The sequence below is a fragment of the Mesoplodon mirus genome (genome assembly GCF_964341445.2).
Source record: "Mesoplodon mirus genome assembly, chromosome: 1".
Classification (NCBI taxonomy): Eukaryota; Metazoa; Chordata; class Mammalia; order Artiodactyla; family Ziphiidae; genus Mesoplodon; species Mesoplodon mirus.
In genome coordinates, this window is record NC_138976.1 from 162,492,007 (window position 1) to 162,517,882 (window position 25,876).

A 25,876-nucleotide genomic window follows, 5' to 3' on the forward strand; every position below is an offset into this window, starting at 1 on the left:
AGGTGAGATGTAGGGAATCACAGAAAGTCGAGGGGAAAATAGGTCAATATATACATTGCTATATGGTGAACTAAACCTTAGGCCAGCAACAATGGAGAGGACCTGACCCTTAGAAACTTACAAGTAAGCTGGAATCTTCAAAAATTCAAATCTTTATAAGTAAAATATTTATTAAAATGAATAACCAAGTGTTTTAATTGACATCAGAAGATCAAAACAATAAACCCTGAGAACAGAGAAAAAAGATAAATAAAGATATGAGCAGAACTTAATACAACAGAAAACGTATAAAATTCAGGTGATTTAGTAAGTCCAAAGAATCTTCTTTGAAAAGATTGAAAAGACACACTTTATTAAGGAAAACAAAAACATAAGTAAAGAATATACAGAAAGAATCAGGACAATGTTATACAGGGGATATAAGAAATGCCAGTATATTTGAACATTTCTGTAAAGTGGACCATTTCCTAGCTCCTAAAGTTTACCAAACCTGACACAAGAGGAAATTATTTAAGGTCATCATGTCTGCCCTTGGCATACTCGGAACGCACAGGCCTCAGCATGCAGCCTCTGTAGTCCATGGTATCCTGCGGAGAGGGGGCGGGGCTGAGGGTGGTTGGAACTCTGGCCTCACTGAAGGAGTGGGTGTGGCCATCTCTGCTGTGACTGAACAAAGGGCAGGGGAGGAGGGGGCCCAGGGCAGGGCCCTCAGAGCACGGCAGGTCCAGTGGGGTGTCACAAGCATTTAGGCCCAGGCCCAAGGGCGCCATCTTTGTCTGCACAGCTGCCCAAACTCTCACCTTTCCACTAAGGCCGACCTCTTACTTGAAGTGTGTATGGAACCTGTCCTCAGAGTACACCTCGCTGCACAGCTAACCATAGGTCTGGGCATCGTAGCTTCCTGCCAGGTGACTGAAGTGCGCAGGCAGATGTGTCCCAGGGACACATGCAAACAGGCTCCTGCCCGGGCCACTGGCTGCCCACTGCCCCTGCCCCACATCGGGGGCCACCAATCAGCCCTGTCGGATTCCCCTGCCTCTAGTGGGAGTATTGGACCAACACTTGTAGAAAACGGTGTCCTCGTGGGCAACTCATTGGAGGGACACAAATAAATCTTTGCCGCCTTTCTGCTGAATCTTACGAGCGTTCACACCTAAGCGTCTTACAAGGTCAGCTGTTTAGCTAAACATGAGCTCATGATCTAAATTTACACAATAATGAAAAAATCAGCTACGAGTGGAGACAATCAGTAAAGACTATCAATACCAGAATTAGATTCCCAAGGCCATCCATCAATTGTTGGAATAATCAGGTGCAAGGCAGAATATATACATAAAACTGGAACTGAAACAAGGAACAAGGATGTTTTCAAAGACTGGTAGGATCTCTAAAACATTTTTAAAGTACATGTCATTGATAAAGCTAAATACTCAAAGGTTGTGTAATACAACAGATTAAGCATTGAGAAGAGTGAAATTATGCTGTTTTGAAAACTATGGCAGGTGAGATTTTCTGCCTAATTATAGAAGAAGATTTCTCTACAAAATACACATTATTTCAATGACTTATTGGCTGTGAAATAATTTAAGGGTATTTCAAATGGCTTGTCTGCAAAAAAGGTGAGATGTAGGGAATCACAAAAAGTCGGGGGGAAAATAGGTCAATATATACATTGCTATATGGTGAACTAAACCTTAGGCCAGCAACAATGGAGAGGACCTGACCCTTAGAAACTTACAAGTAAGCTGGAATCTTCAAAAGTTCAAATCTTTATAAGTAAAATATTTATTAAAATGAATAACCAAGTGTTTTAATTGACATCAGAAGATCAAAACAATAAACCCTGAGAACATAGAAAAAAGATAAATAAAGATATGAGCAGAACTTAATACAACAGAAAACGTATAAAATTGAGGTGATTTAGTAAGTCCAAAGAATCTTCTTTGAAAAGATTGAAAAGACACACTTTGATTAAGGAAAACAAAAACATAAGTAAAGAATATACAGAAAGAATCAGGACAATGTTATAGCAGAGAATATATGAAATGCCAGTAAATTTGAACATTTCTGTAAAGTGGACCATTTCTTAGCTCCTAAAGTTTACCAAAATTGACACAAGAGGAAATCATTTAAGGTCATCATGTCTGCCATTGGAATTCTCGGAATGCCCTGGCCTCAGGATGCAGCCTCTGTAGTCCATGGTAACCTGCGGAGAGGGGGCGGGTCTGAGGGTGGTTGGAACTCTGCCCTCACTGAAGGAGTGGGTGTGGCCAACTCTACTGTGACTGAAGAAAGGGCAGGGGAGCCGGGTTCCCAGGGAAGGGCCCTCAGAGCACGGCAGGTCCAGTGGTGTGTCACAAGCATTTAGGCCCAGGCCAAAGTGTGCCTTCTTTGTCTGCAAAGCTGCCCAAACTCTCACCTTTCCACTCAGGCCAACCTCTTACTTGAAGTTGGTGTGGAACCTGTCCTCACAGTACACCTCGCTGCACAGCTAACCATAGGTCTGGGCATCGTAGCTTCCTGCCAGGTGACCGAAGTTCACAGGCAGATGTGTCCCAGGGACACATGCAAAGAGGCTCCAGTCCGGGCCACAGGCTGCCCACTGCCCCTGCCCCAGATCGGGGGCCGCCAATCAGCCCTGTCGGAGTCCCCTTCCTCTAGTGGGAGTATTGGACCAACACTTGTAGAAAACGGTGTCCTCGTGGGCAACTCATTGGAGGGACACAAATAAATCTTTGCCGTCTTTCTGCGGAAGCTTACGAGCGTTCACACCTAAGCGTCTTACAAGGTCAGCTGTTTAGCTAAACATGAGCTCATGATCTAAATTTACACAATAATGAAGAAATCAGCTACGAGGGGAGACAATCAGTAAAGACTATCAATACCAGAATTAGATTCCCAAGGCCATCCATCAATTGTTGGAATAATCAGGTGCAAGGCAGAATATATACATAAAACTGGAACTGAAACAAGGAACAAGGATGTTTTCAAAGACTGGTAGGATCTCTAAAACATTTTTAAAGGACATGTCATTGATAAAGCTAAATACTCAAAGGTTGTGTAATACAACAGTTTAAGCATTGAGAAGAGTGAAATTATGCTGTTTTGAAAACTATGGCAGGTGAGATTTTCTGCCTAATTATATAAGAAGATTTCTCTAAAAATACACATTATTTCAATGACTTATTGGCTGTGAAATAAGTTAAGGGTATTTCAAATGGCTTGTCTGCAAAGAAAGGTGAGATGTAGGGAATCACAGAAAGTCGAGGGGAAAATAGGTCAATATATACATAGCTATATGGTGAACTAAACCTTAGGCCAGCAACAATGGAGAGGACCTGACCCTTAGAAACTTACAAGTAAGCTGGAATCTTCAAAAGTTCAAATCTTTATAAGTAAAATATTTATTAAAAAGAATAACCAAGTGTTTTAATTGACATCAGAAGATCAAAACAATAAACCCTGAGAACATAGAAAAAAGATAAATAAAGATATGAGCAGAACTTAATACAACAGAAAACGTATAAAATTGAGGTGATTTAGTAAGTCCAAAGAATCTTCTTTGAAAAGATTGAAAAGACACACTTTGATTAAGGAAAACAAAAACATAAGTAAAGAAAATATAGAAAGAATCAGGACAATGTTATAGCAGAGATTATAAGAAATGCCAGTAAATTTGAACATTTCTGTAAAGTGGACCATTTCCTAGCTCCTAAAGTTTACCAAACCTGACACAAGAGGAAATCATTTAAGGTCATCATGTCTGCCCTTGGCATACTCGGAACGCCCTGGCCTCAGGATGCAGCCTCTGTAGTCCATGGTAACCTGCGGAGAGGGGGCGGGGCTGAGGGTGGTTGGAACTCTGCCCTCACTGAAGGAGTGGGTGTGGCCATCTCTGCTGTGACTGAACAAAGTGCAGGGGAGGAGGGGGCCCAGGGCAGGGCCCTCAGAGCCCGGCAGGTCCAGTGGTGTGTCACAAGCATTTAGGCCCAGGCCAAAGGGCGCCTTCTTTGTCTGCACAGCTGCCCAAACTCTCAACTTTCCTCTCAGGCCGACCTCTTACTTGAAGTGTGTGTGGAACCTGTCCTCACAGTACACCTCGCTGCACAGCTAACCATAGGTCTGGGCATCGTAGCTCCCTGCCAGGTGACCGAAGTTCGCAGGCAGATGTGTCCCAGGGACACATGCAAAGAGGCTCCTGCCCGGGCCACAGGCTGCCCACTGCCCATGCCCCAGATCGCGGGCCGCCAATCAGCCCTGTCAGAGTCCCCTTCCTCTAGAGGGAGTATTGGACCAACACTTGTAGAAAACGGTGTCCTCGTGGGCAACTCATTGGAGGGACACAAATAAATCTTTGCCGTCTTTCTGCGGAAGCTTACGATTGTTCACACCTAAGCGTCTTACAAGGTCAGCTGTTTAGCTAAACATGAGCTCATGATCTAAATTTACACAATAATGAAGAAATCAGCTACGAGGGGAGACAATCAGTAAAGACTATCAATACCAGAATTAGATTCCCAAGGCCATCCATCAATTGTTGGAATAATCAGGTGCAAGGCAGAATATATACATAAAACTGGAACTGAAACAAGGAACAAGGATGTTTTCAAAGACTGGTAGGATTTCTAAAACATTTTTAAAGGACATGTCATTGATAAAGCTAAATACTCAAAGGTTGTGTAATACAACAGATTAAGCATTGAGAAGAGTGAAATTATGCTGTTTTGAAACTATGGCAGGTGAGATTTTCTGCCTAATTATATAAGAAGATTTCTCTAAAAATACACATTATTTCAATGACTTATTGGCTGTGAAATAAGTTAAGGGTATTTCAAATGACTTGTCTGCAAAGAAAGGTGAGATGTAGGGAATCACAGAAAGTCGAGGGGAAAATAGGTCAATATATACATTGCTATATGGTGAACTAAACCTTAGGCCAGCAACAATGGAGAGGACCTGACCCTTAGAAACTTACAAGTAAGCTGGAATCTTCAAAAATTCAAATCTTTATAAGTAAAATATTTATTAAAATGAATAACCAAGTGTTTTAATTGACATCAGAAGATCAAAACAATAAACCCTGAGAACATAGAAACAAGATAAATAAAGATATGAGCAGAACTTAATACAACAGAAAACGTATAAAATTGAGGTGATTTAGTAAGTCCAAAGAATCTTCTTTGAAAAGATTGAAAAGACACACTTTAATTAAGGAAAACAAAAACATAAGTAAAGAATATACAGAAAGAATCAGGACAATGTTATACAGGGGATATAAGAAATGCCAGTATATTTGAACATTTCTGTAAAGTGGACCATTTCCTAGCTCCTAAAGTTTACCAAACCTGACACAAGAGGAAATTATTTAAGGTCATCATGTCTGCCCTTGGCATACTCGGAACGCACTGTCCTCAGCATGCAGCCTCTGTAGTCCATGGTATCCTGCGGAGAGGTGGCGGGGCTGAGGGTGGTTGGAACTCTGCCCTCACTGAAGGAGTGGGTGTGGCCATCTCTGCTGTGACTGAACAAAGGGCAGGGGAGGAGGGGGCCCAGGGCAGGGCCCTCAGAGCACGGCAGGTCCAGTGGGGTGTCACAAGCATTTAGGCCCAGGCCCAAGGGCGCCATCTTTGTCTGCACAGCTGCCCAAACTCTCACCTTTCCACTAAGGCCGACCTCTTACTTGAAGTGTGTGTGGAACCTGTCCTCACAGTACACCTCGCTGCACAGCTAACCATAGGTCTGGGCATCTTAGCTTCCTGCCAGGAGACCGAAGTTCGCAGGCAGATGTGTCCCAGGGACACATGCAAAGAGGCTCCTGCCTGGGCCACAGGCTGCCCACTGCCCCTGCCCCAGATCGGGGGCCGCCAATCAGCCGTGTCGGAATCCCCTGCCTCTAGAGGGAGTATTGGACCAACACTTGTAGAAAACGGTGTCCTCGTGGGCAACTCATTGGAGGGACACAAATAAATTTTGCCGACTTTCTCCTGAAGCTTGCGAGCGTACACACCTAAGCGTCTTACAATGTCAGCTGTTTAGCTAAACATGAGATCATGATCTAAATTTACACAATAATGAAAAAATCAGCTACGAGGGGAGACAATCAGTAAAGAGTATCAATACCAGAATTAGATTCCCAAGGCCATCCATCAATTGTTGGAATAATCAGGTGCAAGGCAGAATATATACATAAAACTGGAACTGAAACAAGGAACAAGGATGTTTTCAATGACTGGTAGGATCTCTAAAATATTTTTAAAGGACATGTCATTGATAAAGCTAAATACTCAAAGGTTGTGTAATACAACAGATTAAGCATTGAGAAGAGTGAAATTATGCTGTTTTGAAAACTATGGCAGGTGAGATTTTCTGCCTAATTATATAAGAAGATTTCTCTAAAAATACACATTATTTCAATGACTTATTGGCTGTGAAATAAGTTAAGGGTATTTCAAATGGCTTGTCTGCAAAGAAAGGTGAGATGTAGGGAATCACAGAAAGTCGAGGGGAAAATAGGTCAATATATACATTGCTATATGGTGAACTAAACCTTAGGCCAGCAACAATGGAGAGGACCTGACCCTTAGAAACTTACAAGTAAGCTGGAATCTTCAAAAGTTCAAATCTTTATAAGTAAAATATTAATTAAAATGAATAACCAAGTGTTTTAATTGACATCAGAAGATCAAAACAATAAACCCTGAGAACATAGAAAAAAGATAAATAAAGATATGAGCAGAACTTAATACAACAGAAAACGTATAAAATTCAGGTGATTTAGTAAGTCCAAAGAATCTTCTTTGAAAAGATTGAAAAGACACACTTTGATTAAGGAAAACAAAAACATAAGTATAGAATATACAGAAAGAATCAGGACAATGTTATAGAAGAGAATATATGAAATGCCAGTAAATTTGAACATTTCTGTAAAGTGGACCATTTCCTAGATCCTAAAGTTTACCAAACCTGACACAAGAGGAAATCATTTAAGGTCATCATGTCTGCCCTTGGCATTCTCGGAACGCCCTGGCCTCAGGATGCAGCCTCTGTAGTCCATGGTAACCTGCGGAGAGGGGGCGGGTCTGAGGGTGGTTGGAACTCTGGCCTCACTGAAGGAGTGGGTGTGGCCATCTCTGCTGTGACTGAACAAAGGGCAGGGGAGCAGGGGGCCCAGTGCAGGGCCCTCAGAGCACGGCAGGTCCAGTGGGCTGTCACAAGCATTTAGGCCCAGGCCAAAGGGCGCCTTCTTTGTCTGCACAGCTGCCCAAACTCTCACCTTTCCACTCAGGCCGACCTCTTACTTGAAGTGTGTGTGGAACCTGTCCTCACAGTACACCTCGCTGCACAGCTAACCATAGGTCTGGGCATCGTAGCTTCCTGCCAGGTGACCGAAGTTCGCAGGCAGATGTGTCCCAGGGACACATGAAAAGAGGCTCCTGCCCGGGCCACAGGCTGCCCACTGCCCCTGCCCCAGATCGCGGGCCGCCAATCAGCCGTGTCGGAATCCCCTGCCTCTAGAGGGAGTATTGGACCAACACTTGTAGAAAACGGTGTCCTCGTGGGCAACTCATTGGAGGGACACAAATAAATTTTGCCGACTTTCTCCTGAAGCTTGCGAGCGTACACACCTAAGAGTCTTACAAAGTCAGCTGTTTATCTAAACATGAGATCATGATCTAAATTTACACAATAATGAAAAAATCAGCTACGAGGGGAGACAATCAGTAAAGAGTATTAATACCAGAATTAGATTCCCAAGGCCATCCATCAATTGTTGCAATAATCAGGTGCAAGGCAGAATATATACATAAAACTGGAACTGAAACAAGGAACAAGGATGTTTTCAAAGACTGGTAGGATCTCTAAAACATTTTTAAAGTACATGTCATTGATAAAGCTAAATACTCAAAGGTTGTGTAATACAACAGATTAAGCATTGAGAAGAGTGAAATTATGCTGTTTTGAAACTATGGCAGGTGAGATTTTCTGCCTAATTATATAAGAAGATTTCTCTAAAAATACACATTATTTCAATGACTTATTGGCTGTGAAATAAGTTAAGGGTATTTCAAATGACTTGTCTGCAAAGAAAGGTGAGATGTAGGGAATCACAGAAAGTCGAGGGGAAAATAGGTCAATATATACATTGCTATATGGTGAACTAAACCTTAGGCCAGCAACAATGGAGAGGACCTGACCCTTAGAAACTTACAAGTAAGCTGGAATCTTCAAAAATTCAAATCTTTATAAGTAAAATATTTATTAAAATGAATAACCAAGTGTTTTAATTGACATCAGAAGATCAAAACAATAAACCCTGAGAACATAGAAACAAGATAAATAAAGATATGAGCAGAACTTAATACAACAGAAAACGTATAAAATTGAGGTGATTTAGTAAGTCCAAAGAATCTTCTTTGAAAAGATTGAAAAGACACACTTTAATTAAGGAAAACAAAAACATAAGTAAAGAATATACAGAAAGAATCAGGACAATGTTATACAGGGGATATAAGAAATGCCAGTATATTTGAACATTTCTGTAAAGTGGACCATTTCCTAGCTCCTAAAGTTTACCAAACCTGACACAAGAGGAAATTATTTAAGGTCATCATGTCTGCCCTTGGCATACTCGGAACGCACTGTCCTCAGCATGCAGCCTCTGTAGTCCATGGTATCCTGCGGAGAGGTGGCGGGGCTGAGGGTGGTTGGAACTCTGCCCTCACTGAAGGAGTGGGTGTGGCCATCTCTGCTGTGACTGAACAAAGGGCAGGGGAGGAGGGGGCCCAGGGCAGGGCCCTCAGAGCACGGCAGGTCCAGTGGGGTGTCACAAGCATTTAGGCCCAGGCCCAAGGGCGCCATCTTTGTCTGCACAGCTGCCCAAACTCTCACCTTTCCACTAAGGCCGACCTCTTACTTGAAGTGTGTGTGGAACCTGTCCTCACAGTACACCTCGCTGCACAGCTAACCATAGGTCTGGGCATCTTAGCTTCCTGCCAGGAGACCGAAGTTCGCAGGCAGATGTGTCCCAGGGACACATGCAAAGAGGCTCCTGCCTGGGCCACAGGCTGCCCACTGCCCCTGCCCCAGATCGGGGGCCGCCAATCAGCCGTGTCGGAATCCCCTGCCTCTAGAGGGAGTATTGGACCAACACTTGTAGAAAACGGTGTCCTCGTGGGCAACTCATTGGAGGGACACAAATAAATTTTGCCGACTTTCTCCTGAAGCTTGCGAGCGTACACACCTAAGCGTCTTACAATGTCAGCTGTTTAGCTAAACATGAGATCATGATCTAAATTTACACAATAATGAAAAAATCAGCTACGAGGGGAGACAATCAGTAAAGAGTATCAATACCAGAATTAGATTCCCAAGGCCATCCATCAATTGTTGGAATAATCAGGTGCAAGGCAGAATATATACATAAAACTGGAACTGAAACAAGGAACAAGGATGTTTTCAATGACTGGTAGGATCTCTAAAATATTTTTAAAGGACATGTCATTGATAAAGCTAAATACTCAAAGGTTGTGTAATACAACAGATTAAGCATTGAGAAGAGTGAAATTATGCTGTTTTGAAAACTATGGCAGGTGAGATTTTCTGCCTAATTATATAAGAAGATTTCTCTAAAAATACACATTATTTCAATGACTTATTGGCTGTGAAATAAGTTAAGGGTATTTCAAATGGCTTGTCTGCAAAGAAAGGTGAGATGTAGGGAATCACAGAAAGTCGAGGGGAAAATAGGTCAATATATACATTGCTATATGGTGAACTAAACCTTAGGCCAGCAACAATGGAGAGGACCTGACCCTTAGAAACTTACAAGTAAGCTGGAATCTTCAAAAGTTCAAATCTTTATAAGTAAAATATTAATTAAAATGAATAACCAAGTGTTTTAATTGACATCAGAAGATCAAAACAATAAACCCTGAGAACATAGAAAAAAGATAAATAAAGATATGAGCAGAACTTAATACAACAGAAAACGTATAAAATTCAGGTGATTTAGTAAGTCCAAAGAATCTTCTTTGAAAAGATTGAAAAGACACACTTTGATTAAGGAAAACAAAAACATAAGTATAGAATATACAGAAAGAATCAGGACAATGTTATAGAAGAGAATATATGAAATGCCAGTAAATTTGAACATTTCTGTAAAGTGGACCATTTCCTAGATCCTAAAGTTTACCAAACCTGACACAAGAGGAAATCATTTAAGGTCATCATGTCTGCCCTTGGCATTCTCGGAACGCCCTGGCCTCAGGATGCAGCCTCTGTAGTCCATGGTAACCTGCGGAGAGGGGGCGGGTCTGAGGGTGGTTGGAACTCTGGCCTCACTGAAGGAGTGGGTGTGGCCATCTCTGCTGTGACTGAACAAAGGGCAGGGGAGCAGGGGGCCCAGTGCAGGGCCCTCAGAGCACGGCAGGTCCAGTGGGCTGTCACAAGCATTTAGGCCCAGGCCAAAGGGCGCCTTCTTTGTCTGCACAGCTGCCCAAACTCTCACCTTTCCACTCAGGCCGACCTCTTACTTGAAGTGTGTGTGGAACCTGTCCTCACAGTACACCTCGCTGCACAGCTAACCATAGGTCTGGGCATCGTAGCTTCCTGCCAGGTGACCGAAGTTCGCAGGCAGATGTGTCCCAGGGACACATGAAAAGAGGCTCCTGCCCGGGCCACAGGCTGCCCACTGCCCCTGCCCCAGATCGCGGGCCGCCAATCAGCCGTGTCGGAATCCCCTGCCTCTAGAGGGAGTATTGGACCAACACTTGTAGAAAACGGTGTCCTCGTGGGCAACTCATTGGAGGGACACAAATAAATTTTGCCGACTTTCTCCTGAAGCTTGCGAGCGTACACACCTAAGAGTCTTACAAAGTCAGCTGTTTATCTAAACATGAGATCATGATCTAAATTTACACAATAATGAAAAAATCAGCTACGAGGGGAGACAATCAGTAAAGAGTATTAATACCAGAATTAGATTCCCAAGGCCATCCATCAATTGTTGCAATAATCAGGTGCAAGGCAGAATATATACATAAAACTGGAACTGAAACAAGGAACAAGGATGTTTTCAAAGACTGGTAGGATCTCTAAAACATTTTTAAAGTACATGTCATTGATAAAGCTAAATACTCAAAGGTTGTGTAATACAACAGATTAAGCATTGAGAAGAGTGAAATTATGCTGTTTTGAAAACTATGGCAGGTGAGATTTTCTGCCTAATTATATAAGAAGATTTCTCTAAAAATACACATTATTTCAATGACTTATTGGCTGTGAAATAAGTTAAGGGTATTTCAAATGGCTTGTCTGCAAAGAAAGGTGAGATGTAGGGAATCACAGAAAGTCGAGGGGAAAATAGGTCAATATATACATTGCTATATGGTGAACTAAACCTTAGGCCAGCAACAATGGAGAGGACCTGACCCTTAGAAACTTACAAGTAAGCTGGAATCTTCAAAAGTTCAAATCTTTATAAGTAAAATATTAATTAAAATGAATAACCAAGTGTTTTAATTGACATCAGAAGATCAAAACAATAAACCCTGAGAACATAGAAAAAAGATAAATAAAGATATGAGCAGAACTTAATACAACCGAAAACGTATAAAATTCAGGTGATTTAGTAAGTCCAAAGAATCTTCTTTGAAAAGATTGAAAAGACACACTTTGATTAAGGAAAACAAAAACATAAGTAAAGAATATACAGAAAGAATCAGGACAATGTTATAGCAGAGAATATATGAAATGCCAGTAAATTTGAACATTTCTGTAAAGTGGACCATTTCCTAGCTCCTAAAGTTTACCAAACCTGACACAAGAGGAAATCATTTAAGGTCATCATGTCTGCTCTTGGCATACTCGGAACGCCCTGGCCTCAGGATGCAGCCTCTGTAGTCCATGGTAACCTGTGGAGAGGGGGTGGGTCTGAGGGTGGTTGGAAATCAGGCCTCACTGAAGGAGTGTGTGTGGCCATCTCTGCTGTGACTGAACAAAGGGCAGGGGAGCAGGGGGCCCAGGGCAGTGCCCTCAGAGCACGGCAGGTCCAGTGGGGTGTCACAAGCATTTAGGCCCAGGCCAAAGGGCGCCTTCTTTGTCTGCCCAGCTGCCCAAACTCTCACCTTTCCACTCAGGCCGACCTCTTTCTTGAAGTGTGTGTGGAACCTGTCCTCACAGTACACCTCGCTGCACAGCTAACCATAGGTCTGGGCATCGTAGCTTCCTGCAAGGTGACCGAAGTTCGCAGGCAGATGTGTCCCAGGGACACATGCAAAGAGGCTCCTGCCCGGGCCACAGGCTGCCCACTGCCCCTGCCCCAGATCGGGGGCCGCCAATCAGCTGTGTCGGAATCCCCTGCCTCTAGAGGGAGTATTGGACCAACACTTGTAGAAAACGGTGTCCTCGTGGGCAACTCATTGGAGGGACACAAATAAATTTTGCCGACTTTCTCCTGAAGCTTGCGAGCGTTCACACCTAAGCGTCTTACAAGGTCAGCTGTTTAGCTAAACATGAGCTCATGATCTAAATTTACACAATAATGAAAAAATCAGCTACGAGGGGAGACAATCAGTAAAGAGTATTAATACCAGAATTAGATTCCCAAGGCCATCCATCAATTGTTGCAATAATCAGGTGCAAGGCAGAATATATACATAAAACTGGAACTGAAACAAGGAACAAGGATGTTTTCAAAGACTGGTAGGATCTCTAAAACATTTTTAAAGTACATGTCATTGATAAAGCTAAATACTCAAAGGTTGTGTAATACAACAGATTAAGCATTGAGAAGAGTGAAATTATGCTGTTTTGAAAACTATGGCAGGTGAGATTTTCTGCCTAATTATATAAGAAGATTTCTCTAAAAATACACATTATTTCAATGACTTATTGGCTGTGAAATAAGTTAAGGGTATTTCAAATGGCTTGTCTGCAAAGAAAGGTGAGATGTAGGGAATCACAGAAAGTCGAGGGGAAAATAGGTCAATATATACATTGCTATATGGTGAACTAAACCTTAGGCCAGCAACAATGGAGTGGACCTGACCCTTAGAAACTTACAAGTAAGCTGGAATCTTCAAAAGTTCAAATCTTTATAAGTAAAATATTAATTAAAATTAATAACCAAGTGTTTTAATTGACATCAGAAGATCAAAACAATAAACCCTGAGAACATAGAAAAAAGATAAATAAAGATATGAGCAGAACTTAATACAAACGAAAACGTATAAAATTCAGGTGATTTAGTAAGTCCAAAGAATCTTCTTTGAAAAGATTGAAAAGACACACTTTGATTAAGGAAAACAAAAACATAAGTAAAGAATATACAGAAAGAATCAGGACAATGTTATAGCAGAGAATATATGAAATGCCAGTAAATTTGAACATTTCTGTAAAGTGGACCATTTCCTAGCTCCTAAAGTTTACCAAACCTGACACAAGAGGAAATCATTTAAGGTCATCATGTCTGCCCTTGGCATTCTCGGAACGCCCTGGCCTCAGGATGCAGCCTCTGTAGTCCATGGTAACCTGATGAGAGGGGGCGGAGTTGAGGTTGGTTGGAACTCTGCCCTCACTGAAGGAGTGGGTGTGGCCATTTCTGCTGTGACTGAACAAAGGGCAGGGGAGCAGGGGGCCCAGGGCAGGGCCCTCAGAGCACGGCAGGTCCAGTGGGGTGTCACAAGCATTTAGGCCCAGGCCAAAGGGCGCCTTCTTTGTCTGCACAGCTGCCCAAACTCTCACCTTTCCACTCAGGCCGACCTCTTACTTGAAGTGTGTGTGGAACCTGTCCTCACAGTACACCTCGCTGCACAGCTAACCATAGGTCTGGGCATCGTAGCTTCCTGCCAGGTGACCGAAGTTCGCAGGCAGATGTGTCCCAGGGACACATGAAAAGAGGCTCCTGCCCGGGCCACAGGCTGCCCACTGCCCCTGCCCCAGATCGGGGGCCGCCAATCAGCCGTGTCGGAATCCCCTGCCTCTAGAGGGAGTATTGGACCAACACTTGTAGAAAACGGTGTCCTCGTGGGCAACTCATTGGAGGGACACAAATAAATTTTGCCGACTTTCTCCTGAAGCTTGCGAGCGTACACACCTAAGCGTCTTACAATGTCAGCTGTTTAGCTAAACATGAGATCATGATCTAAATTTACACAATAATGAAAAAATCAGCTACGAGGGGAGACAATCAGTAAAGAGTATCAATACCAGAATTAGATTCCCAAGGCCATCCATCAATTGTTGGAATAATCAGGTGCAAGGCAGAATATATACATAAAACTGGAACTGAAACAAGGAACAAGGATGTTTTCAAAGACTGGTAGGGTCTCGAAAACATTTTTAAAGTACATGTCATTGATAAAGCTAAATACTCAAAGGTTGTGTAATACAACAGATTAAGCATTGAGAAGAGTGAAATTATGCTGTTTTGAAAACTATGGCAGGTGAGATTTTCTGCCTAATTATATAAGAAGATTTCTCTAAAAATACACATTATTTCAATGACTTATTGGCTGTGAACTAAGTTAAGGGTATTTCAAATGGCTTGTCTGCAAAGAAAGGTGAGATGTAGGGAATCACAGAAAGTCGAGGGGAAAATAGGTCAATATATACATTGCTATATGGTGAACTAAACTTTAGGCCAGCAACAATGGAGAGGACCTGACCCTTAGAAACTTACAAGTAAGCTGGAATCTTCAAAAGTTCAAATCTTTATAAGTAAAATATTAATTAAAATGAATAACCAAGTGTTTTAATTGACATCAGAAGATCAAAACAATAAACCCTGAGAACATAGAAAAAAGATAAATAAAGATATGAGCAGAACTTAATACAACAGAAAACGTATAAAATTCAGGTGATTTAGTAAGTCCAAAGAATCTTCTTTGAAAAGATTGAAAAGACACACTTTGATTAAGGAAAACAAAAACATAAGTATAGAATATACAGAAAGAATCAGGACAATGTTATAGCAGAGAATATATGAAATGCCAGTAAATTTGAACATTTCTGTAAAGTGGACCATTTCCTAGATCCTAAAGTTTACCAAACCTGACACAAGAGGAAATCATTTAAGGTCATCATGTCTGCCCTTGGCATTCTCGGAACGCCCTGGCCTCAGGATGCAGCCTCTGTAGTCCATGGTAACCTGAGGAGAGGGGGCGGGGCTGAGGGTGGTTGGAACTCTGGCCTCACTGAAGGAGTGGGTGTGGCCATCTCTGCTGTGACTGAACAAAGGGCAGGGGAGCAGGGGGCCCAGGGCAGGGCCCTCAGAGCACGGCAGGTCCAGTGGGGTGTCACAAGCATTTAGGCCCAAGCCAAAGGGCGCCTTCTTTTTCTGCACAGCTGCCCAAACTCTCACCTTTCCACTCAGGCCGACCTCTTTCTTGAAGTGTGTGTGGAACCTGTCCTCACAGTACACCTCGCTGCTCAGCTAAACATAGGTCTGTGCATCGTAGCTTCCTGCAAGGTGACCGAAGTTCGCAGGCAGATGTGTCCCAGGGACACATGCAAAGAGGCTCCTGCCCGGGCCACAGGCTGCCCACTGCCCCTGTTCAGATCGGGGGCCGCCAATCAGCCGTGTCGGAGTCCCTTGCCTCTAGAGGGAGTATTGGACCAACACTTGTAGAAAACGGTGTCCTCGTGGGCAACTCATTGGAGGGACACAAATAAATTTTGCCGACTTTCTCCTGAAGTTTGCGAGCGTACACACCTAAGCGTCTTACAAGGTCAGCTGTTTAGCTAAACATGAGATCATGATCTAAATTTACACAATAATGAAAAAATCAGCTAAGAGGGGAGACAATCAGTAAAGAGTATCAATACCAGAATTAGATTCCCAAGGCCATCCATCAATTGTTGGAATAATCAGGTGCAAGGCAGAATATATACATAAAACCTCAACTGAAACAAGGAACAAGGATGTTTTTAAAGACTGGTAGGATCTCTAAAACATTTTTAAAGTACATGTCATTGATAAAGCTAAATACTCAAAGGTTGTGTAATACAACAGATTAAGCATTGAGAAGAGTGAAATTATGCTGTTTTGAAAACTATGGCAGGTGAGATTTTCTGCCTAATTATATAAGAAGATTTCTCTAAAAATACACATTATTTCAATGACTTATTGGCTGTGAAATAAGTTAAGGGTATTTCAAATGGCTTGTCTGCAAAGAAAGGTGAGATGTAGGGAATCACAGAAAGTCGAGGGGAAAATAGGTCAATATATACATTGCTATATGGTGAACTAAACCTTAGGCCAGCAACAATGGAGAGGACCTGACCCTTAGAAACTTACAAGAACGCTGGAATCTTCAAAAGTTCAAATCTTTATAAGTAAAATATTAATTCAAATGAATAACCAAGTGTTTTAATTGACATCAGAAGATCAAAACAATAAACCCTGAGAACATAGAAAAAAGATAAATAAAGATATGAGCAGAACTTAATACAACCGAAAACGTATAAAATTGAGGTGATTTAGTAAGTCCAAAGAATCTTCTTTGAAAAGATTGAAAAGACACACTTTGATTAAGGAAAACAAAAACATAAGTAAAGAATATACAGAAAGAATCAGGACAATGTTATAGCAGAGAATATATGAAATGCCAGTCAATTTGAACATTTCTGTAAAGTGGACCATTTCCTAGCTCCTAAAGTTTACCAAACCTGACACAAGAGGAAATCATTTAAGGTCATCATGTCTGCTCTTGGCATACTCGGAACGCCCTGGCCTCAGGATGCAGCCTCTGTATTCCATGGTAACCTGTGGAGAGGGGGCGGGGCTGAGGGTGGTTGGAAATCTGGCCTCACTGAAGGAGTGGGTGTGGCCATCTCTGCTGTGACTGAACAAAGGGCAGGGGAGCAGAGGGCCCAGGGCAGGGCCCTCAGAGCACGGCAGGTCCAGTGGGGTGTCACAAGCATTTAGGCCCAGGCCAAAGGGCGCCTTCTTTGTCTGCACAGCTGCCCAAACTCTCACCTTTCCACTCAGGCCGACCTCTTTCTTGAAGTGTGTGTGGAACCTGTCCTCACAGTACACCTCGCTGCAGAGCTAAACATAGGTCTGGGCATCGTAGCTTCCTGCCAGGTGACCGAAGTTCGCAGGCAGATGTGTCCCAGGGACACATGCAAAGAGGCTCCTGCCCGGGCCACAGGCTGCCCACTGCCCCTGCCCCAGATCGGGGGCCGCCAATCAGCCGTGTCGGAGTCCCCTGACTCTAGAGGGAGTATTGGACCAACACTTGTAGAAAACGGTGTCCTCGTGGGCAACTCATTGGAGGGACACAAATAAATTTTGCCGACTTTCTCCTGAAGTTTGCGAGCGTACACACCTAAGCGTCTTACAAGGTCAGCTGTTTAGCTAAACATGAGCTCATGATCTAAATTTACACAATAATGAAGAAATCAGCTACGAGGGGAGACAATCAGTAAAGAGTATCAATACCAGAATTAGATTCCCAAGGCCATCCATCAATTGTTGGAATAATCAGGTGCAAGGCAGAATATATACATAAAACTGGAACTGAAACAAGGAACAAGGATGTTTTCAAAGACTGGTAGGATCTCTAAAACATTTTTAAAGTACATGTCATTGATAAAGCTAAATACTCAAAGGTTGTGTAATACAACAGATTAAGCATTGAGAAGAGTGAAATTATGCTGTTTTGAAAACTATGGCAGGTGAGATTTTCTGCCTAATTATATAAGAAGATTTCTCTAAAAATACACATTATTTCAATGACTTATTGGCTGTGAAATAAGTTAAGGGTATTTCAAATGGCTTGTCTGCAAAGAAAGGTGAGATGTAGGGAATCACAGAAAGTCGAGGGGAAAATAGGTCAATATATACATTGCTATATGGTGAACTAAACCTTAGGCCAGCAACAATGGAGAGGACCTGACCCTTAGAAACTTACAAGTAAGCTGGAATCTTCAAAAGTTCAAATCTTTATAAGTAAAATATTAATTAAAATGAATAACCAAGTGTTTTAATTGACATCAGAAGATCAAAACAATAAACCCTGAGAACATAGAAAAAAGATAAATAAAGATATGAGCAGAACTTAATACAACAGAAAACGTATAAAATTCAGGTGATTTAGTAAGTCCAAAGAATCTTCTTTGAAAAGATTGAAAAGACACACTTTGATTAAGGAAAACAAAAACATAAGTATAGAATATACAGAAAGAATCAGGACAATGTTATAGCAGAGAATATATGAAATGCCAGTAAATTTGAACATTTCTGTAAAGTGGACCATTTCCTAGCTCCTAAAGTTTACCAAACCTGACACAAGAGGAAATCATTTAAGGTCATCATGTCTGCCCTTGGCATTCTCGGAACGCCCTGGCCTCAGGATGCAGCCTCTGTAGTCCATGGTAACCTTTGGAGAGGGGGCGGGGCTGAGGGTGGTTGGAACTCTGCCCTCACTGAAGGAGTGGGTGTGGCCATCTCTGCTGTGACTGAACAAAGGGCACGGGAGCAGGGGGCCAAGGGCAGGGCCCTCAGAGCACGGCAGGTCCAGTGGGGTGTCACAAGCATTTAGGCCCAGGCCAAAGGGCGCCTTCTTTGTCTGCACAGCTGCCCAAACTCTCACCTTTCCACTCAGGCCGACCTCTTACTTGAAGTGTGTGTGGAACCTGTCCTCACAGTACACCTCGCTGCACAGCTAACCATAGGTCTGGGCATCGTAGCTTCCTGCCAGGTGACCGAAGTTCGCAGGCAGATGTGTCCCAGGGACACATGAAAAGAGGCTCCTGCCCGGGCCACAGGCTGCCCACTGCCCCTGCCCCAGATCGGGGGCCGCCAATCAGCCCTGTCGGAGTCCCCTTCCTCTAGAGGGAGTATTGGACCAACACTTGTAGAAAACGGTGTCCTCATGGGCAACTCATTGGAAGGACACAAATAAATTTTGCTGACTTTCTCCTGAAGCTTACGAGCGTTCACACCTAAGCGTCTTACAAGGTCAGCTGTTTAGCTAAACATGAGCTCATGATCTAAATTTACACAATAATGCAAAAATCAGCTACGAGGGGAGACAATCAGTAAAGACTATCAATACCAGAATTAGATTCCCAAGGCCATCCATCAATTGTTGAAATAATCAGGTGCAAGGCAGAATATATACATAAAACTGGAACTGAAACAAGGAACAAGGATGTTTTTAAAGACTGGTAGGATCTCTAAAACATTTTTAAAGTACATGTCATTGATAAAGCTAAATACTCAAAGGTTGTGTAATACAACAGATTAAGCATTGAGAAGAGTGAAATTATGCTATTTTGAAAACTATGGCAGGTGAGATTTTCTGCCTAATTATATAAGAATATTTCTCTAAAAATACACATTATATCAATGACTTATTGGCTGTGAAATAAGTTAAGAGTATTTCAAATGGCTTGTCTGCAAAGAAAGGTGAGATGTAGGGAATCACCGAAAGTCGAGGGGAAAATAGGTCAATATATACATTGCTATATGGTGAACTAAACCTTAGGCCAGCAACAATGGAGAGGACCTGACCCTTAGAAACTTACAAGAAAGCTGGAATCTTCAAAACTTCAAATCTTTATAAGTAAAATATTAATTAAAATGAATAACCAAGTGTTTTAATTGACATCAGAAGATCAAAACAATAAACCCTGAGAACATAGAAAAAAGATAAATAAAGATATGAGCAGAACTTAATACAACCGAAAACGTATAAAATTCAGGTGATTTAGTAAGTCCAAAGAATCTTCTTTGAAAAGATTGAAAAGACACACTTTGATTAAGGAAAACAAAAACATAAGTAAAGAATATACAGAAAGAATCAGGACAATGTTATAGCAGAGAATATATGAAATGCCAGTAAATTTGAACATTTCTGTAAAGTGGACCATTTCCTAGCTCCTAAAGTTTACCAAACCTGACACAAGAGGAAATCATTTAAGGTCATCATGTCTGCCCTTGGCATTCTCGGAACGCCCTGGCCTCAGGATGCAGCCTCTGTAGTCCATGGTAACCTGCGGAGAGGGGGCGGGGCTGAGGGTGGTTGGAACTCTGGCCTCACTGAAGGAGTGGGTGTGGCCATCTCTGCTGTGACTGAACAAAGGGCAGGGGAGCAGGGGACCCAGGGCAGGGCCCTCAGAGCACGGCAGGTCCAGTGGGGTGTCACAAGCATTTAGGCCCAGGCCAAAGGGCGCCTTCTTTGTCTGCACAGCTGCCCAAACTCTCACCTTTCCACTCAGGCCGACCTCTTACTTGAAGTGTGTGTGGAACCTGTCCTCACAGTACACCTCGCTGCACAGCTAACCATAGGTCTGGGCATCGTAGCTTCCTGCCAGGTGACCGAAGTTCGCAGGCAGATGTGTCCCAGGGACACATGCAAAGAGGCTCCTGCCCGGGCCACAGGCTGCCCACTGCCCCTGCCCCAGATCGGGGGCCGCCAATCAGCCGTGTCGGAGTCCCCAGCCTCTAGAGGGAGTATTGGACCAACACTTGTAGAAAACGGTGTCCTCGTGGGCAACTCATTGGAGGGACACAAATAAATTTTGCTGACTTTCTCCTGAAGCTTGCGAGCGTACACACCTAAGCGTCTTACAAGGTCAGCTGTTTAGCTAAACATGAGCTCATGATCTAAATTTACACAATAATGAAAAAATCAGCTACGAGGGGAGACAATCAGTAAAGAGTATCAATACCAGAATTAGATTCCCAAGGCCATCCATCAATTGTTGGAATAATCAGGTGCAAGGCAGAATATATACATAAAACTGGAACTGAAACAAGGAACAAGGATGTTTTCAAAGACTGGTAGGATCTCTAAAACATTTTTAAAGTACATGTCATTGATAAAGCTAAATACTCAAAGGTTGTGTAATACAACAGATTAAGCATTGAGAAGAGTGAAATTATGCTGTTTTGAAAACTATGGCAGGTGAGATTTTCTGCCTAATTATATAAGAAGATTTCTCTAAAAATACACATTAATTCAATGACTTATTGGCGGTGAAATAAGTTAAGGGTATTTCAAACGGCTTGTCTGCAAAGAAAGGTGAGATGTAGGGAATCACAGAAAGTCGAGGGGAAAATAGTTCAATATATACATTGCTATATGTTGAACTAAACATTAGGCCAGCAACAATGGAGAGGACCTGACCCTTAGAAACTTACAAGTAAGCTGGAATCTTCAAAAGTTCAAATCTTTATAAGTAAAATATTTATTCAAATGAATAACCAAGTGTTTTAATTGACATCAGAAGATCAAAACAATAAACCCTGAGAACATAGAAAAAAGATAAATAAAGATATGAGCAGAACTTAATACAACAGAAAACGTATAAAATTCAGGTGATTTAGTAAGTCCAAAGAATCTTCTTTGAAAAGATTGAAAAGACACACTTTGATTAAGGAAAACAAAAACATAAGTAAAGAATATACAGAAAGAATCAGCACAATGTTATAGCAGAGAATATATGAAATGCCAGTAAATTTGAACATTTCTCTAAAGTGGACCATTTCCTAGCTCCTAAAGTTTACCAAACCTGACACAAGAGGAAATCATTTAAGGTCATCATGTCTGCCCTTGGCATTCTCGGAACGCCCTGGCCTCAGGATGCAGCCTCTGTAGTCCATGGTAACCTGCGGAGAGGGGGCGGGGCTGAGGGTGGTTGGAACTCTGCCCTCACTGAAGGAGTGGGTGTGGCCATCTCTGCTGTGACTGAACAAAGGGCAGGGGAGCAGGGGGCCCAGGGCAGGGCCCTCAGAGCACGGCAGGTCCAGTGGGGTGTCACAAGCATTTAGGCCCAGGCCAAAGGGCGCCTTCTTTGTCTGCACAGCTGCCCAAACTCTCACCTTTCCTCTCAGGCCGACCTCTTACTTGAAGTGTGTGTGGAACCTGCCCTCACAGTACACCTCATGCACAGCTAACCATAGGTCTGGGCATCGTAGCTTCCTGCCAGGTGACCGAAGTTCGCAGGCAGATGTGTCCCAGGGACACATGCAAAGAGGCTCCTGCCCGGGCCACAGGCTGCCCACTGCCCCTGCCCCAGATCGGGGGCCGCCAATCAGCCCTGGTGGAGTCCCCTGCCTCTAGAGGGAGTATTGGACCAACACTTGTAGAAAACGGTGTCCTCGTGGGCAACTCATTGGAGGGACACAAATAAATCTTTGCCGACTTTCTGCTGAAGCTTACGAGCGTTCACACCTAAGCGTCTTTCAAGGTCAGCTGTTTAGCTAAACATGAGCTCATGATCTAAATTTACACAATAATGAAGAAATCAGCTACGAGGGGAGACAATCAGTAAAGACTATCAATACCAGAATTAGATTCCCAAGGCCATCCATCAATTGTTGGAATAATCAGGTGCAAGGCAGAATATATACATAAAACTGGACCTGAAACAAGGAACAAGGATGTTTTCAAAGACTGGTAGGATCTCTAAAACATTTTTAAAGTACATGTCATTGATAAAGCTAAATACTCAAAGGTTGTGTAATACAACAGATTAAGCATTGAGAAGAGTGAAATTATGCTGTTTTGAAAACTATGGCAGGTGAGATTTTCTGCCTAATTATATAAGAAGAATTCTCTAAAAATACACATTATTTCAATGACTTATTGGCTGTGAAATAAGTTAAGGGTATTTCAAATGGCTTGTCTGCAAAGAAAGGTGAGATGTAGGGAATCACAGAAAGTCGAGGGGAAAATAGGTCAATATATACATTGCTATATGGTGAACTAAACCTTAGGCCAGCAACAATGGAGAGGACCTGACCCTTAGAAACTTACAAGTAAGCTGGAATCTTCAAAAGTTCAAATCTTTATAAGTAAAATATTTATTAAAATGAATAACCAAGTGTTTTAATTGACATCAGAAGATCAAAACAATAAACCCTGAGAACATAGAAAAAAAGATAAACAAAGATATGAGCAGAACTTAATACACCATAAAACGTATAAAATTCAGGTGATTTAGTAAGTCCAAAGAATCTTCTTTGAAAAGATTGAAAAGACACACTTTGATTAAGGAAAACAAAAACATAAGTATAGAATATACAGAAAGAATCAGGACAATGTTATAGCAGAGAATATATGAAATGCCAGTAAATTTGAACATTTCTGTAAAGTGGACCATTTCCTAGCTCCTAAAGTTTACCAAACCTGACACAAGAGGAAATCATTTAAGGTCATCATGTCTGCCCTTGGCATTCTCGGAACGCCCTGGCCTCAGGATGCAGCCTCTGTAGTCCATGGTAACCTGCGGAGAGGGGGCGGGGCTGAGGGTGGTTGGAACTCTGCCCTCACTGAAGGAGTGGGTGTGGCCATGTCTGCTGTGACTGAACAAAGGGCAGGGGAGCAGGGGGACCAGGGCAGGGCCCTCAGAGCACGGCAGGTCCAGTGGGGTGTCACAAGCATTTAGGCCCAGGCCAAAGGGCGCCTTCTTTGTCTGCACAGCTGCCCAAACTCTCACCTTTCCACTCAGGCCGACCTCTTACTTGAAGTGTGTGTGGAACCTGTCCTCACAGTACACCTCGCTGCACAGCTAACCATAGGTCTGGGCATCGTAGCTTCCTGCCAGGTGACCGAAGTTCGCAGGCAGATGTGTCCCAGGGACACATGCAAAGAGGCTCCTGCCCGGGCCACAGGCTGCCCACTGCCCCTGCCCCAGATCGGGGGCCGCCAATCAGCCCTGTCGGAGTCCCCTGCCTCTAGAGGGAGTATTGGACCAACACTTGTAGAAAACGGTGTCCTCGTGGGCAACTCATTGGAGGGACACAAATAAATCTTTGCCGTCTTTCTGCGGAAGCTTACGAGCGTTCACACCTAAGCGTCTTACAAGGTCAGCTGTTTAGCTAAACATGAGCTCATGATCTAAATTTACACAATAATGAAGAAATCAGCTACGAGGGGAGACAATCAGTAAAGACTATCAATACCAGAATTAGATTCCCAAGGCCATCCAGCAATTGTTGGAATAATCAGGTGCAAGGCAGAATATATACATAAAACTGGAACTGAAACAAGGAACAAGGATGTTTTCAAAGACTGGTAGGATCTCTAAAACATTTTTAAAGTACATGTCATTGATAAAGCTAAATACTCAAAGGTTGTGTAATACAACAGATTAAGCATTGAGAAGAGTGAAATTATGCTGTTTTGAAAACTATGGCAGGTGAGATTTTCTGCCTAATTATATAAGAAGATTTCTCTAAAAATACACATTATTTCAATGACTTATTGGCTGTGAAATAAGTTAAGGGTATTTCAAATGGCTTGTCTGCAAAGAAAGGTGAGATGTAGGGAATCACAGAAAGTCGAGGGGAAAATAGGTCAATATATACATTGCTATATGGTGAACTAAACCTTAGGCCAGCAACAATGGAGAGGACCTGACCCTTAGAAACTTCCAAGAACGCTGGAATCTTCAAAAGTTCAAATCTTTATAAGTAAAATATTTATTCAAATGAATAACCAAGTGTTTTAATTGACATCAGAAGATCAAAACAATAAACCCTGAGAACATAGAAAAAAGATAAATAAAGATATGAGCAGAACTTAATACAACAGAAAACGTATAAAATTGAGGTGATTTAGTAAGTCCAAAGAATCTTCTTTGAAAAGATTGAAAAGACACACTTTGATTAAGGAAAACAATAACATAAGTATAGAATATACAGAAAGAATCAGGACAATATTATAGCAGAAAATATATGAAATGCCAGTAAATTTGAACATTTCTGTAAAGTGGACCATTTCCTAGCTCCTAAAGTTTACCAAACCTGACACAAGAGGAAATCATTTAAGGTCATCATGTCTGCCCTTGGCATTCTCGGAACGCCCTGGCCTCAGGATGCAGCCTCTGTAGTCCATGGTAACCTGCGGAGAGGGGACGGGGCTGAGGGTGGTTGGAACTCTGCCCTCACTGAAGGAGTGGGTGTGGCCATCTCTGCTGTGACTGAACAAAGGGCAGGGGAGCAGGGGGCCCAGTGCAGGGCCCTCAGAGCACGGCAGGTCCAGTGGGGTGTCACAAGCATTTAGGCCCAGGCCAAAGGGCGCCTTCTTTGTCTGCACAGCTGCCCAAACTCTCACCTTTCCACTCAGGCCGACCTCTTACTTGAAGTGTGTGTGGAACCTGTCCTCACAGTACACCTCGCTGCACAGCTAACCATAGGTCTGGGCATCGTAGCTTCCTGCCAGGTGACCGAAGTTCGCAGGCAGATGTGTCCCAGGGACACATGCAAAGAGGCTCCTGCCCGGGCCACAGGCTGCCCACTGCCCCTGCCCCAGATCGGGGGCCGCCAATCAGCCCTGTCGGAGTCCCCTTCCTCTAGAGGGAGTATTGGACCAACACTTGTAGAAAACGGTGTCCTCGTGGGCAACTCATTGGAGGGACACAAATAAATCTTTGCCGTCTTTCTGCGGAAGCTTACGAGCGTTCACACCTAAGCGTCTTACAAGGTCAGCTGTTTAGCTAAACATGAGCTCATGATCTAAATTTACACAATAATGAAGAAATCAGCTACGAGGGGAGACAATCAGTAAAGACTATCAATACCAGAATTAGATTCCCAAGGCCATCCATCAATTGTTGGAATAATCAGGTGCAAGGCAGAATATATACATAAAACTGGAACTGAAACAAGGAACAAGGATGTTTTCAAAGACTGGTAGGATCTCTAAAACATTTTTAAAGTACATGTCATTGATAAAGCTAAATAGTCAAAGGTTGTGTAATACAACAGATTAAGCATTGAGAAGAGTGAAATTATGCTGTTTTGAAAACTATGGCAGGTGAGATTTTCTGCCTAATTATATAAGAAGATTTCTCTAAAAATACACATTATTTCAATGACTTATTGGCTGTGAAATAAGTTAAGGGTATTTCAAATGGCTTG